Raw genomic sequence first — 14,955 nt, 5'->3', positions numbered from 1 at the left:
AGCCCACTTGCCTCCAGCTGATGAATGCCAAGAGAGCAGCATGGGCCTACCAGTAATGACACCATCATCTAAGGCAAGTTTTTAACTAACCCATGGTTTTATGAAGACTCTATTAGTGTCTCATAAAAAGAGGTCTAGATAAAACACTCTAATAAGATTTTTTTTTTAAGGGAAATACCAGTGCTGATGCAAATGTCCATTCTAAAATACTAAGCTGGTATTTGCCTACTTGTAACCTTTGCACTTCTCATGTTCAGAAAAGCAATGAAGCCTTCCCTGAACATTTTCAAGCGTGTGACTAACCTCTGACTGATGTGCTATCATGTCCTTGCCCATGTCCAGCCCATGTCCACACAGTCAGGCACATGCATTGTCTTAAACAAATGCACACTTCCACCAATTTCAAAAGGGGCTTAAATTTAAATGTATAGAAGCACCATAGGAAAGTGGGGTATAATGCTGTTGGAAAGTAGTATTCAGAATTTTTAATTTAGGCATTAACTGGTGTTACCTACAACTGCAATAAACAAAACAAATTTTAGAAGAAAACAGCATTTATAAATAGCTCAAAATTAATTGCTTGCAGACGGGATTCACCACATTGGTAGGAAATATTTAGATTTTTCTGCATGACCAGTCCCTTGTTTTTGCTGGAATTTTATTATTTGCAACGTAGGCATATTTGGCAACGATATGACCCCTTCCACAATCTGCCACTCTATTAGTGAAAAAGCAGCATTAAAGATACAAATTATATTTTTGCTTTATTCCATCAGCATATTTCAAAGAGTTCAGTGTACAGAAATTTAATGTAAAGAGAATTAAAATATTTGAAGCCTGTTCTCTACTTGTTTCAAAGTGACAGGCTTTGTAACCAAACAAAACCACAATTTTGTGGCCCCATTAAGGTTCTCTCTAAAAAGAAACCAAATTAAAAAGAAGCCACAGAACTTCCATTCCTCCAAAATAGAAAAGCTCCCCAAATAAAGAAATTCTCTGTAGCTGTGCTGTTACTTTATTCAAGTTCTTAAATATGGGATTTCTCTTTAAGGCTTCTGGCCAGGTTTTGACATTGAATTTCGGGATATTCTAATTAGCTGTGGTCCCAAAGGAAGCGTTCCTGGCTTCTTCCCTGCATAGTTGTAGTCCTGAAGGACTCCAGGCTGCAGGCTGCAAAGAGAGCGGGTTAGGTTCGTACATTTCCTACTCATGTCGCTATCATCGTCCAGGGAATGGACTTCTGCTCCACTATTTCCTAGTCTCATTAAAATGTTTGTGAGCTTTTAAAGGGTGCAGTTTGCAGTTTTCAGGATTGTCACCACCTGCAGTGGTCATTTTGTGCTTTGAAAGACACACATCATCATGCTATCATTATTACTTGCTTGCACTAGCTCTCAAAGGACCTGAACAAGGCCAGCCAAGAACTTGGAAATCTCCTCCATCTTAAAGGAATAGGTGATGACCACACTGGGAGCTCAGGCTATGCACAGCTTGAAGATCACACCAACTCAGTCACGTAAGGAACACCAATATTTTCCCCCATAATAAATGTGAGGGCAAATAATTCATCTTTGAAAAATCAAGAATAAAAAATCTTCCAGTACTCTTCTCTCTGGACAGCACCAAGACAGCAGGTACTCATCCAGGGCCAGCCTGCATGCTCAGCTCTTCTCCAGTCACAGGGAGGCAAAACCAGTGGTGAGGGGATAAGCAATAAGCTCAGGCTTTATATCCAGGTGATGAGCTCATCCTCCATGTAGAGGTGTCCATACAAGATTTTGGACTTCAGCAAAGCTTTTGATTGTCTCGCACAGTATTCTTCTGGACAAACCATCCAGCACATAGTTGGATAAATGCATCATGTGGTGGGCAAGCAGTAGGCTCACAGGTCAGGCACAAAGGGTTGCAGTGAATGGGGTGACATCAGACTGGTGATCTGCCACTAGTGGGGCTCCACAGGGCTCAGTCCTCAGCCCTGTGCTCTTCAGTATCTCCATTAATGACTCAGACTCGTGACTGGAGGAATACTCAGTTTGCCAATGATACAAAATTGGGAGGAACTTTCAGCTCCGTTGAGAACAAAGAGACCTAGACAAATTAGAGGACTGGACACTCCCCAGACATATGACATTTAGCAAGGCCAAGTGCTGGATTCTGTGCCTGTGACAGGGAAACCCTGGAATGGGGAATGAGAGGATGGAGAGCAGCACTGTGGAAAGGGACCTGGGGGTGCTGATCAATTGCAAGTTAAATCTGAGTCAGCAGTGCCCTGGCAGCCAGAAGGGCCAAGTGTGTCCTGGGGTGCATCAGGCACAGCAACACCAGCCAGGCAAGGGAGGGGATTGTCCTGCTCTGCTCTGCACTGGGGCAGCCTTGTCTCAAGTCCTATGTGTGCATCTGGGTGCCACAATATCAAAAAAGATATTAAACTATTAGAAAGCATCCAAAGGAGGGCCATGAGGATTTTGAAAGTTCCTGAGGGGAAGCCGAATGAAGAGCAGCTGAGATCACCTGGTTTGTTCAGTCTGGAGAAGAGAGGGAGGGGAGACCTCATTTGGACAACGCTTTCAGCTACTTGGTGTGGTTCTTGGGGTGTCCTGTGCAGGAACAGGAGTTGGACTTGATGATCCTGATGGGTCCCTTCCAATTCATATTCTATGATTCTATGAAGATTGCCTGGCACCAGGGCTGCTCTGCTCGCGGAAACACTCATGAAGAGGCAGTGTTTAAGACATAAGCAGTATACAACTGATACTGTAATGCTGGATATTTCACTCATTTAAGAGATTACTAGGAATAATGAGCAGAAGGCAAGTATGTTGGTTGAAATGAAATTGCAAACCCTTTAATTAATGGATAGCAGACATCCTTACAGGAACAGATATGTATTAGACGTGTGCAGCTTTTCACCAATGGCTCCTGGTACAACAGCCATTTCTGAAGCACAGACACTCTTTAATTGTCCTACTCTCATGAGTTAGAACTTGTTTTATGGGGTTATGATGGGCCCAGCTGAGTTCCTGTTTAGTAGGTGTCATGGTTTGAGCCTGGCACAGAGCCAGTGCCCCCCATGAAAATGCCTCACCCTGGTGTCTGCTGTGAGATGTGACCAGGAATAAGCAAAACAGGCTCTAACTTAAACATAAAGAACACTTTATTACCTAAACTACAGGAAAATAGGGAAAGAAAAAAAAGAAATTGAAAACCTTACAAAAAAAACTTTCCTCCTCCCCACTCCCTGACTTTCCCAATCCGATACATTCTCCCAAAAAACACCAACTGCCCAGCCCTGGCACGACACTTTAGTATACTCAAACTTCAGTTCATGAAGAGGAAAGGAGTCTTTCTCGTTCCATAGGCTTCTCGTGGAAACACACTGAAAACCTCGTGTGCTTCCCTGTCACTTCGGCACCGCCCGGAAAGTCCATTTGCCGCTTGTGACATCTTCCTTCCATGCTCAGTGCTCTCACCACCGAGACATGGCCAGAGCTGCTTTTAGGGTTGTCTTTCAAGGATGCCTTGTCTCACTCCAAAAAGGCACAGTCTCTGCTTTTGGGACATCTGTCCCCCCCATATTTTTCCAACCCCCTGGGGCCGGGGGGTCCTCACGAAGAACCTTCCTGGTTTTGAGGCACTGCCTCCCCTAAATGCAGTCTGTGTCACAGGAACAACTGAGTCCATAGCCACGAGAAAAGTCCAGCCAAAAGGCCACTCCAAATCATCTCTCCCCATCCAATCATCTCCACATTCTTCGGGCCAGGTCTTTATCTTATCTCATCTCTTATCTCCCTTCTTATTCAGCTTCGAGGAGGATTAGCATTTTTGCAAGGCCCCAATCATGCAAGAAAGGGTTAAAAGTTTTCAGTCTCTGTCTGTCCTGGGACGAGATGATACTCCCACACGTGCTGCTGCTGCGGCCGGCCGGGCACTCTCCCTCCCCCCTTCTCCTCCTGGCTGGCTGCCATCACATTCGGTGCTGCCGGCTCTCTCTCTCTCTCCTGGGGGGGGGGGGGGGGGGGGGGGGGCTGGCTGCCCGATGTCTCGATGTCTCTTGGGGCTCCTCCACCCTTCCATCCTTGAAAGCCCCCTCAACCCCCCTCTCTGTCCAGGCCCCGGGCCTACCGCATGGCTGCCCCTCCCCCCGCCCAGCAGCAGAGGCTGGACGGGGGAAGAGATCTGACCTCTGCGCTGCGACGTCCCAAGAGAGAGTGCCAAGGGCAGTGCCTTGCTTTTAACCCCTGTGTATTCTCGGAGGTGTGTCCAAACCCCACTGGCCACACCGGACGCCAGTCTCAAACCCAAAACCTTCATTGGTTTGACCACAGCTTCCCAGAATTCCCACTCCTTCCTGGTCAAACCACGACAGTAGGAGAGGCATCTTGTGAGTGAACCCCATTTGATGAGATGATATGATGAGGCTTTAGTTGTCTTTTCATTTCATTGGAACTGGGCTCATCTGTCCTGAGGCTTATCACAGTTCTAGTCTCCTAATCTCTCTCTCTTCTATCTCAGATTTTTTTCTTTTTCTCCAGTTTCCACCAGTTTTGAATACAATTACAACACAGTGGGGAAAAATACCGAAACAGGCTGGTTTTTACTCAGAAGTCCTGCTTTATTTTAACGGTACAGTTAACAGGAAGGACTTTCTGATGCTTCTGAAAGCAAAATCACATTTTTAAAACTTTTCATCCTCTCAGAACAGCATGCTGTAGCTCCAAGGACAATCTGGCTAGTTTGGAAAGAGAATCTTAGAATTGCCCAGAAAGAGGGACATTTCAGTGAAGATCTTAACATTTCGGTTTTTGCATTTCAAACTTCAGCAAAACAAACATAAACAAAGACTCAGAACTGCAAACTTCAAAATGCTTTGATTCCCCTTTTGAGGTATTGGTTAGCTGAATTCTACCAGCAGGAACAAACTCACTTATAAACACTTTGCATGAAATGTAAGAATGCTGTAGCTTCAGAGTTGGGAGACAAATCTGAAGACAATTTAGAAGCAAGAGAAGCAGAATTTGCCCTGTATAATCTCTCTTAGAAATAATGATGCCAAGGAATGGCTTTCCTTGGAGACAGAAATACCTTTTGCAAACTGCATTCATTTGATCTGAGACACTGAGACAATAACTAAAATAGTTCTCACATTTATAGTTCTGCAGACACTTTCCAGAAAGAACTTAAGGTTTTTTCACTTTAGGAAATATGCAATAAAATAATGACCCTCTGTTTTTCAGATATCTATTGAAATGGGGTGATGTTCTTAAGGTCTAATTTCATTTTCCTCCAATAGCACAGGGAGATGACACCCAACAGATTATACTAGCTGTCAGCCCTACACAACCATATCTGTAGACTTCAGACAATTATCTGTAATCAATAGCTGTAGCATCATGGTGATAAAATTATAGTACTTACATATAATTACACTTACATTCAAATATAACCAGTTCCATTCAGAGCATATGTCAATGGAGTAAATCATGGTAAGTCTGTAATTCTCAAAAGAGAGGAGGGAAGGTCAGATCCATGTTTTCCAAGAAATTTAGTTCAGAATGAACTTTCCTTTTCAGTTAACCTTCTAATGTTCTTTTAGATCTTAAAAGAAACTTTTCTCGGTAAAGCCTTTGCAGAAGTAACCTTGCTAATCCTACACATGTAACTCTTTATTTTTCTACTAAATAGATTTCTTACAATTTTATGCATATGAATGAGCATAACATAATTTATCACATGCTGATTCTCTTACTTTAAGTCAGAAATTAGTGGACACTGCTGAATTCACAATTGCTTATAAATCCACCAAGATGAATTTTTCATGTCAGTATAAAAATAGGCCTTTATTATATCTTTCATTTTGTGCTTTCTCCATTCAGTGTCAATACCAGCTCTGTGTTCCTTTTCTGTTCTCCTACTATTCTTTCATTTCCTGGTCATTTATTCATTCTGTGTCTCTCCTCTATTTCTTTCTCCTTCTACTACTTTTGCTTCTTAGCATTGATCTTGGAGATAGAATTCTGCACTGATAAGGTGTTTGTATTTTTTTAAAAAGACTTCTTCTCTATTACTCCCTCCCCCCCATATAAAGACACTTTAATACCTTGGTTGTGTTACAGACCCTGATTTCAGCAGTTACAGGACTTTTCCCTACACAATGAAATCCTGAGTCCTAGTGACCCTGCTGTTAGGAAAGGGGGAAAAGCAGACCCTTAAAAAATCCTAATATGAGCCTCTCTGGACGTGTTTCCCACAGGTCACCACTCCTGCTTAGGTACATTAAAAATCAGGTCTGTGCAAGCAGCAACAGGTAGGAAATGAAAGGCATTGTGGAAGGATTGACAGGATCAGTCCTTCTTCCTTTATGACTTGAACATGCAGGCTGCTGCTAAGAGTTTATCCTCTTCCTGGAAGAAGCACCTTTCTCAAAAAGTGCAGTGTTTATGGTGAAAGTTTCAAATTTCTAGTTTTCCTTACAAAGAATAGTGTTTAATCATATCATTATACAGAAATACCTCGTTTTTCCTAGCCAGCACTACCTGCAGCTGAGAAGATTAAAGCTGTGAACATTGATAGGGAAGATGTTTGGGGTATGCCTATGAAGAATTCAGGTCTGTTGTTCCTCGTGGCATTTCTGAGACAATTTTGGGCAAGGTGCCTTAGTCCTGCCAGCAGAACAAAGGCTTCTCTCCTTGTTCTATGACTTTGCAACCCATACAGGACCTGGTGCTGCAAATGTGGCTGCACAGGCAGGACACAGGACAGCAGAGGCTGCAGGTATCCCTGAGTACCTCCTGTGGGCACCTCCATGGGCTTTGGGAGAGGATGTCCTTGTCCTGTAGAGTGCAAGAATAGAGGAAAAGGAGAGACAGCTCACCTGTGGCATGCCTCTGAAAGCTCTTTTTGCAAATTGTCCTGGTCCTCACTGAGAAAACCAACCTGACCTGACCCAGGAGTGAGGGTCACTGCCATTATTCCTATGTCGAATTTCAGGTGGTTGACATCAAACCTGCAGTATTGCCCAAAGCTGCAGAACTGAGTTACTATCAAAGTTTAAGCACTTAAAGCCTACAAAATTTAAATTTTGGACAAAGATTTCCCTTTGGAAAGATAGGTCATATCCTAAAAGCCAAGGATACTCAAAAGATGGTCAGCATCTCCTAGAATATGGTCTATAATTCCTCAGGTTCTAGCTAAAGAAATAATGCTCAGTCAGACCAAAAACTAGAACTGTCAGAACCTGAAAAATCTGATTTATGAGAGATTTTTAATTTTATTTTTTCTTTACTCTCTTTTTCACTAACTAGAGGTAAAACCAAGGCAATCACACCATAATTATAGCTTTGATCAGTTCTCTGCTGAAGATAAAAATGATTTTATATAGGTCACTTCCTGATATCTAAGAGTGTCAAAACAGATTTATATGACAATAATATCAATCTAAAATCATCTACAGCATGTACACACAAAATCTGCAACTATTTCAGGTATTGTCACTAATCACTTATTACATATTTCCTTATAAACTGTTCATAAATTATGCTTATTGTCTTATAATTAGTAGTGCTAACAGTGTATAATATCAATAAGGTCATTAAACATGTAAACAATAAATGATAGCAATATTAATGCCACTAAGTAGCAATGCTTGACAGCATCATGCATATTCAGTCAGCTTATGACTATATTTCTCTGCACTTTGACAGCCAGACATGGAATAGTGCCAGTCACTGGTTTAATGAACATCAAGATGAGTGCAGAAGTTGAGAAGTTAGAAATTAGTTAGCAGTTGGTTAAAAGAAAAAAAGACAAGCTAATGAAATAAGTGTGTCCTAATGCTTTCATAATTAATATGTGGGCTTTTTGGATCCTTTTTTTTTACCACATCTGTTCTTCGTGCTCATCCCCTCTTCCTGGACAAGCAGGGATAATTAGCTTCCTTAAGCTGTATCAACCAAACTGGTGGACTTACCTAGTTCGCTATGAGAGTTGGAATGATATATTTAACTTCTAGATTACTTCAGGATAAATCAAAGACAAAAAAAAAAAAAAGAAAAATAATCATATTGGATGTTTTAATAGCTTTTTTTTCCCCCCAAAGTTCCTTTGAAGAGGGTCAGATGTATTTCTTTTTCTAATGGGCATTCTACACTCTTCACAGATTTGATATCTGCTGAATTTGTCTGGCACTACTGGAGAGGCCAGGTAAGGACTGAAGGAAAACAAATTGTTTGTAAACCAATGAAAGTCTTGTCAAAACTTTGCATTAGGTGTAATATTGACTTCATCTCTTCAGGTAGAGAGAGTATATAAAGACGCCTTTATACTTACAGATTGATATGAAGTGTTTCATTTTCCTTGTTTCTCCACCTTAGAAGACTAGAAATCTGTTCTAAAATGAAAATGGAAACTATTTGTCAAAGAAAGGACAACATCACCTTTTTGCCACAACTAGAATGGCACATTGAGAGGGACTATGCACTCCTTAACATTTGGGATGAGATTCTGAAATACACCGTCTCTTTTAAAGCTGTCTTGACTTCTCCATTTATTCCATAACTAAAGAGAAAACCCATGGGATTTTCTTTTTCCAGACTTTTCTTATCATGTGTCCCAAATTAATGACCATTGTCCATTCAGCCCTCATTCTTGCAGTACTGGGAGTCCTGCCCTGTTATAGACCAGCTCCTCCATAAAAATTAGCCCCACATGGATTGCTCTAAATGCCACCACCGTGGAAGGTGCTAAGAGGGTTTTTGGTCACTTCACAATTAAAATTTCCAAGAATTTAAGTAGCCTGGGAACTTTGAGGTCAAATCCAGCAACATTTATTGCAAAAGCAAAAATAAACACACGTTAGCTGTTCTCCACTAACGTGGAGGCTACTTGTGGCACTTTGCTGGACACAGCTAAACTCCATTCAACAGCATTAACTGCATCCCAAAAAATCTTAGATGGCATTCTGGTCTGTTTAACAAGAGGGAGTGTATATCCATTCTTGTCCATGAAGACAGTATCTGATGGGTTGAGCTGAGATTGTCTTCAGCTGTGTTACTATCCTGGGAAAAACAGTGCATGGTCCTTGGTCTTACAGCGGGAAATGGAGAAATGGAGAAATGTCCACACAGCATAAAAACTGCTACTCCAGGCCTGTCCTCCACACTGCCAGAAGAGGCTTATTGCTGTCATAGCCAGACCATGTAATTTGAAATGCACCACGATAAGATGACTGATGATCCCAGTGGACAGCAAACTGACCCTGAGCCAGCAACACACCCCTGCATCAAAGAAGGACAAGAGCATCCTGTAATGCAGTACAAGGAGTGCTGCCAGCAGGTCAAAAATGGTGAACCTTCCCCTCTGCTCAGCTCTGGAGAGACACACTGGATTTCTTTGTCTAGCTCTCGGATTCCCAGATCAAGTGAGACATGGATACCCAGTGGACAGGAGTGAAAAAGATGGAGCCAGGTTGTTACGGGTGGTGCCCAGTGACAGGACAAAAGAAAATGGGCATAAATTTAAATATTAGGAATTCAATGTGTATACAAGAAAACACTTTTGTACTGTGAGGATGGCAAAACTTTGGCAGAGTTTGCCTGAACAGGTAGTGGAATATCCATTCTTGAAGATATTCACAGCCCTACTGGACTTGGTCCTGGGCAACATGTGCTTGAGGTCCATGCTTGAATGAAGGGGTTAGGCTGGATAAGATCAGAGGTTCCTTCCCACCCAACAATTCTGTGATTCTGTGAAGACCCTCAGGCTGAAGAAGAAATGAAATTTGAGGTTTCTTCTGGTCCAAGTATGTCAACTATTAGGCACAGCACATTAAGTAAAATGTTGTACTGCTGAAGAAGCAAATTTCACAGAAATTCACAGAATAAGCTGGCTTGGAAGAGACCCACAAGGATCATCAAGTCCAGTGCCTGGCCCTGCCCAGGACAGCCCCAAGAGCCACACCATATCCCTGAGAGTATTGTGCAAATGCTTTTTGAGCTCTGTCAGGCTGGTACTGTGACCTGTTTCAGTGCCCAGACACCCTCAGGGTGAGTAATCTTTTTCTAACCTCAACTAAAGCTCCCCAGACACAATTTCAGGCCATTCCCTCTGGTCCTGTCACTGGTCAGGACTGAGACAATATTGATGTCTGCTCCTCCTCTTCCCCTCACAAGGAAGTGGGAACTGAAATGAGGTCTCCCTTTAGTCTCCTCTCCCTTCAGTCCTCCTCTCCTCCTCTTGTTCTCCAGGCTGAACAGACCAAGTGACCTCAGGCACTCCTCATACATTTTCCCCTCAAGGCCCTTCACCATCTTCATTGCCCTCCTTTGGACACTCTCTAATAGTTTAATATTTTATATGGTGACTGCCCCCAGCACTGGAGGTGAGGCCACCCCAGCTCAGAGCAGAGCAGGACAATCCCCTCTCCTTCCTGGCTGGTGTTGCTGTGCCTGGTGTCCCCAGGACACCCCTGGCCCTCCTGGCTGCCAGGGCACTACTCAGATTCGACTTGTCATGAACCAGAACCTCCAGGTCCCTTTCCACAGCACTGCTTTCCAGCATCTTGGTCCCCAGTCTGTGCAAACATCCAGGATTGACCCATCCAAGCGGCAGAATGTGGCGCTTTCCCTTGATGAACTTCATAGGGTTGGTATATACCTATAGGCTGAAGAGGAAATACTTCCCAGCAGTCCATGCCTTATTGAATTCTTTGCATTTCCTAAGTTTCTTCCTACATTGCTTATCTTTCCTGTACACCATGGCTACTATTGTGGATCCCATTCTGAGGTCTCAGTCCTCTCAACTTATTGTTGGAGGAAATCTGCATGTCCATCTCAATGCTATGGATCCTCTAGGCAGCTGGACCTCTGAATTATAGAATTTCATTCTGGAAATTGTTCAGTTTGCAATAAAATGTCCATTTGCATCTAGTAATTTTGCTCCTTCAAAACACATGAACATAACAGTAAATCCTGATAATGCAGAATCCAGCTGCTGCTTGGAGGACAAGCTAAGACTTTCACACCAGATACTTCATATTTTCTAATCAGCATTCATCTGTTCTTGGCATCTAGAACTGACCCATGCACTAGAAATACTTCACATGATAATGAGTAGTACTGCCAAGTGGCAGGCACACCTGAGCTAGCCAAGGCTATGGATTAGGGTTTAAATATTTGGGCATAATTTTTGTGCTGACAGAAGACATCTTGAAATTAATTTTTCAATAAAGAATATAATTACAAGATAATTGCTCCAAAGAATACCTAGAAACACTACAACTGAAATTGTTTGGGAAAAAACAAACTTTCTCCTTCTCAATGAGGAATATCAAAGTGCTACAATGCAGGTGAGAACAGTTCTCAGATTCAATCCAAATAATACCAAATCCTTACTGAAGACTTGACTCTTGAATGCCTTAAATAAAGTTAACTCATCCTTTCTCTCTTCCTGAAGACTGCTGTTCACACATTTAGTTAAGAGTGCTTCCTAACTACAAGCTATTTAACAAATACTGCTCATCACCTCATCTCAGGACCTCTTTGTTCCTCTTGAGGATGCTTCTGTTACAACAGATGAGCTCCAAGATCCACTCCAACCATTCTTTATTCCTGAACTATAAACTTTGGTGGGGTGTAGGGACAGTTTTATGTCTCCAGGCAAGGTGATTTCATTTCTTTTAGAATAAATTTTTCAAGCCCATTCTCTTTGTTTTCCTGTTCCAGCATAATTTTCAGTGTGGAACACTTGAAACAATATTTATTCTCTTCCTTTATCTTGCTTTGCTATTTCATAGTTTTGCCCTTTTTTTTTTTTTCTGGTTGCAGGCACCCTCATCTCTTTTGGGCCTTTCTGCTTGTCAGACTCTCAGTGCAGAATCCTCCTCCATTCTCTCACTAGAAATATGAAGCTAGATGTTTAACATACGGAACTTTGAAAGTGCTGAGCACCCTCTAACAGACAGTGATAGATCTTCCCTGGTTTCTACTGGAGTTGAATTTCCTTGGCATCTTCTATCGTGCCTGTATACTTAGGGCTCTTTCATTTTGGAGCGCAGCCTTCACTACCTTTCAACACTTCTCCTGTTTCTGAGGACTGTCTTTCATGCAGTTCCCGTTGCTCTCTTTCAGCCTGCTTAAAATGCTATCTTTAGCTGTCTTCAATTTTAGAAGACTCCAATTTTGTTTGGAAAACTAAATCAGACTTTAGCAGTAAAGCTATACACAAGCACACATTCATGCATTTGATATTCCAGGCAACAACTGAAATGTGTCTCAGTTTCTCAGTGTCATGATTACTTCCAGCTAACTGGGGTTAAAACAGAGTCCTGTGAGTAGGAAGCAGACATTCTTCCTTGTAGGGCACCAAAATCCTGATAATGCTGATTAAAATAACCCAGCTACATTGCTTGCTTTTTCATCTCACATTCCTGGCTTGAAAGCCCAAATGTTCTGATCTTGAATTCCGTGCTCATTTCTAGAATAGTATCAGCATGAGAGGAGGGCCATAGAAATAAGCCTTTTCCTTACAGCTGATGAATAGAGGGCATAATTAAGAACTGTAGGCCAAATCCTCAACCAAGGTAATTCAAAATTATTTACTTCACCTGCAAATCTGGCTTACAACACAGAATTGCTGTTGTTAACATCATAAATCATTCCCAACCAAGACAGAAAAGCTGTATTCTGTGCTTACTTCCTCATGTGTACTTCTTTGAATTTTCCCTGAACACTTATCCCTCGGGAGATGGAGGTGACCATTTCCTGAAAGAAAGCAAACATTAATTCTAATAGAGGGTCTGCTTGATTCCTCAAAGCAGGTCAAAGCTGGGATGATTCTGGGTATCTGACTGATATTCAGATGCTTACATTCCCTGATGAATCCATAGCTAACTCTATGTGATAGAAATATCTCACATTATTCTTGTGTTTGCCAGCTTGCAGTGTCATTCCAGATGGCAAACACAAAAATAGCATGAAAAAATTCTTTCTGAAATTCAGGCTCTAAAAGGATTTTGTTAATCCTACAACAGATTTTCCAAGATGTTCAAACTGTCCATTCCTTATTGACAATAAAACATCCCAACTGGAGTATCTTGTAAAACCATTGTTACAGTAAATTTCAGGCCATTACTAATTTCATTACTGCCTACTTACTAAAAGTATATTTATTTCTTCATCACTCCTCTTGAAAATCAACCTCTGCTTCATTTTATTCTTTGCTTGATGCTACTTTCATTAGAGTAGGAGTATCTTCAGAGCAATAGAATCATAAAGGTCTCAGTTGTTAGCATGAAAGTGGGACTGCTTAAATTTGATTACTGTGTTTAATGAAGTGTCACATTTATTTACAAGATGACATGATGAATCACATTACAGTTATTATAAATCAGCTTATAAGAATGGACAAATGGTTCAATAAAGCAATGGATTTACAAATTTGAGATGAACGCATTCGGGTTCCTTGTCATATTTCCCCTTAAAACAAATGGCAGTGTGCTATTTACTTTATCCCAGGAGCTAAATTGGCAATTTGTTTGAAAAAGAGAGAGAGAAGAGAGGGTTCACATTACATTTTGCATTATACTTTCTGTCTCACTGACCAAAAACGTCAGATCATTCACATGGACAAATCCAGTTCACCTCAACATGTTTGTTAACCTTTGAGCCATACATATGCGCTGTTTTCTTCCTCTTCCAATGCAGTTTTCTCCTACCCCTTGCCAAAGACGCTTCCCACATCCACACCAGATACAATATCTTCTGAAAAAATTGCTTGGCCTGTCTCCTTCCTTTGCCTGTGTGCTGGGCCTTTCACTGGAGTTCAGATTACCCCCAAATCCTATGATTAACATAAAATTTTATCTGTTTGCCTTTTGACAACTTCAACACCTTGCCTGTTTTAACACCAGTGATGTGAGTGGCTCAAAGCCTGAAGAAAATCAAAAAGTAAAAAAGCATCTATCAGCAACCCCTTCTCGGCCTTGGAGTCGTCATTTAAAAGGTCTTAGTTCATATGAAGGAAATTGGCTCCTCTCTCTCTCTCTCTGCCTGACTTGCAAAGAAATTTGTTTCAAACATTTTTTTTTCCAGCACATTCCTGTTTATTTGTGTTTGCCCTGCAGAAATGCTAATGCAGGATCATTGCATTAAACAGGCCTGATAACGTCTGAGTGCACTCACATATGTGTGGGCTGAAAAGCAGCCACGTCCTGGCAGGAGGGGGGCCCGGGAAGACGTGTGTGTTTTGGGGTGTGTGTGTGTGTGTGAGCGGGGGAGGCTTCCGAGTGAGTGAGCTCAGGTTTTTGTGCCACATCTGCATTTTGCTCAGCCTGAGTGACAGGTGTACATGCATGCCACATCGGCTGCCAATATGCTGTGAGACCATGGTAACAATCGCTCATCTCTGGGGAGCTATGCTGCCTCGTTCCTCACTATCAGACATGAAAGAAATAATTTCAGGTGCCAGAAAAGGAACTGTGATAAAAGAAAACATTCCGGCTTTCATGGCACTGGAGTTTGCCCCGAGGCAACAGCTTTGATAAAAAAAAAGTGTCTCTTTCTTTACATTCACAATTAATCCATGATTATCTACAAGCAATCCTTTGGCCTATAGGATACTGTCAGAAAGAGTTGTTTTCCTTTTTTTTAATTCCTTGTACACTTCACCTCTTTTTTCCCTGCTGCATGCACCTATTGTATCATGCAAATCTTCAAACCCTGCTGAAGCTAGAGACAGCTTGCCACCCCCACTTTGGGAACTTACGTGGATATCAGACACATCTGTGTAGAATACCTATTGTTAGCTGAAGTATTAGCATATAATGTTTCTTCAGTTGTACATTTCAGAAAGATATGAAGGAGGGCTATTATAACACAAGGAAAGTTGAACCAAGCCCTCTTTTCTGCAGTGTTCTGTGTCATCAGCCAAAATAAAGTTTGGATATATTTTTAAGAGCAAAAC

Source organism: Zonotrichia leucophrys, chromosome 2, assembly GCF_028769735.1.
Source record: "Zonotrichia leucophrys gambelii isolate GWCS_2022_RI chromosome 2, RI_Zleu_2.0, whole genome shotgun sequence".
In the NCBI taxonomy this organism is placed as follows: domain Eukaryota; kingdom Metazoa; phylum Chordata; class Aves; order Passeriformes; family Passerellidae; genus Zonotrichia; species Zonotrichia leucophrys.
This window is presented reverse-complemented; position numbering follows the sequence as displayed.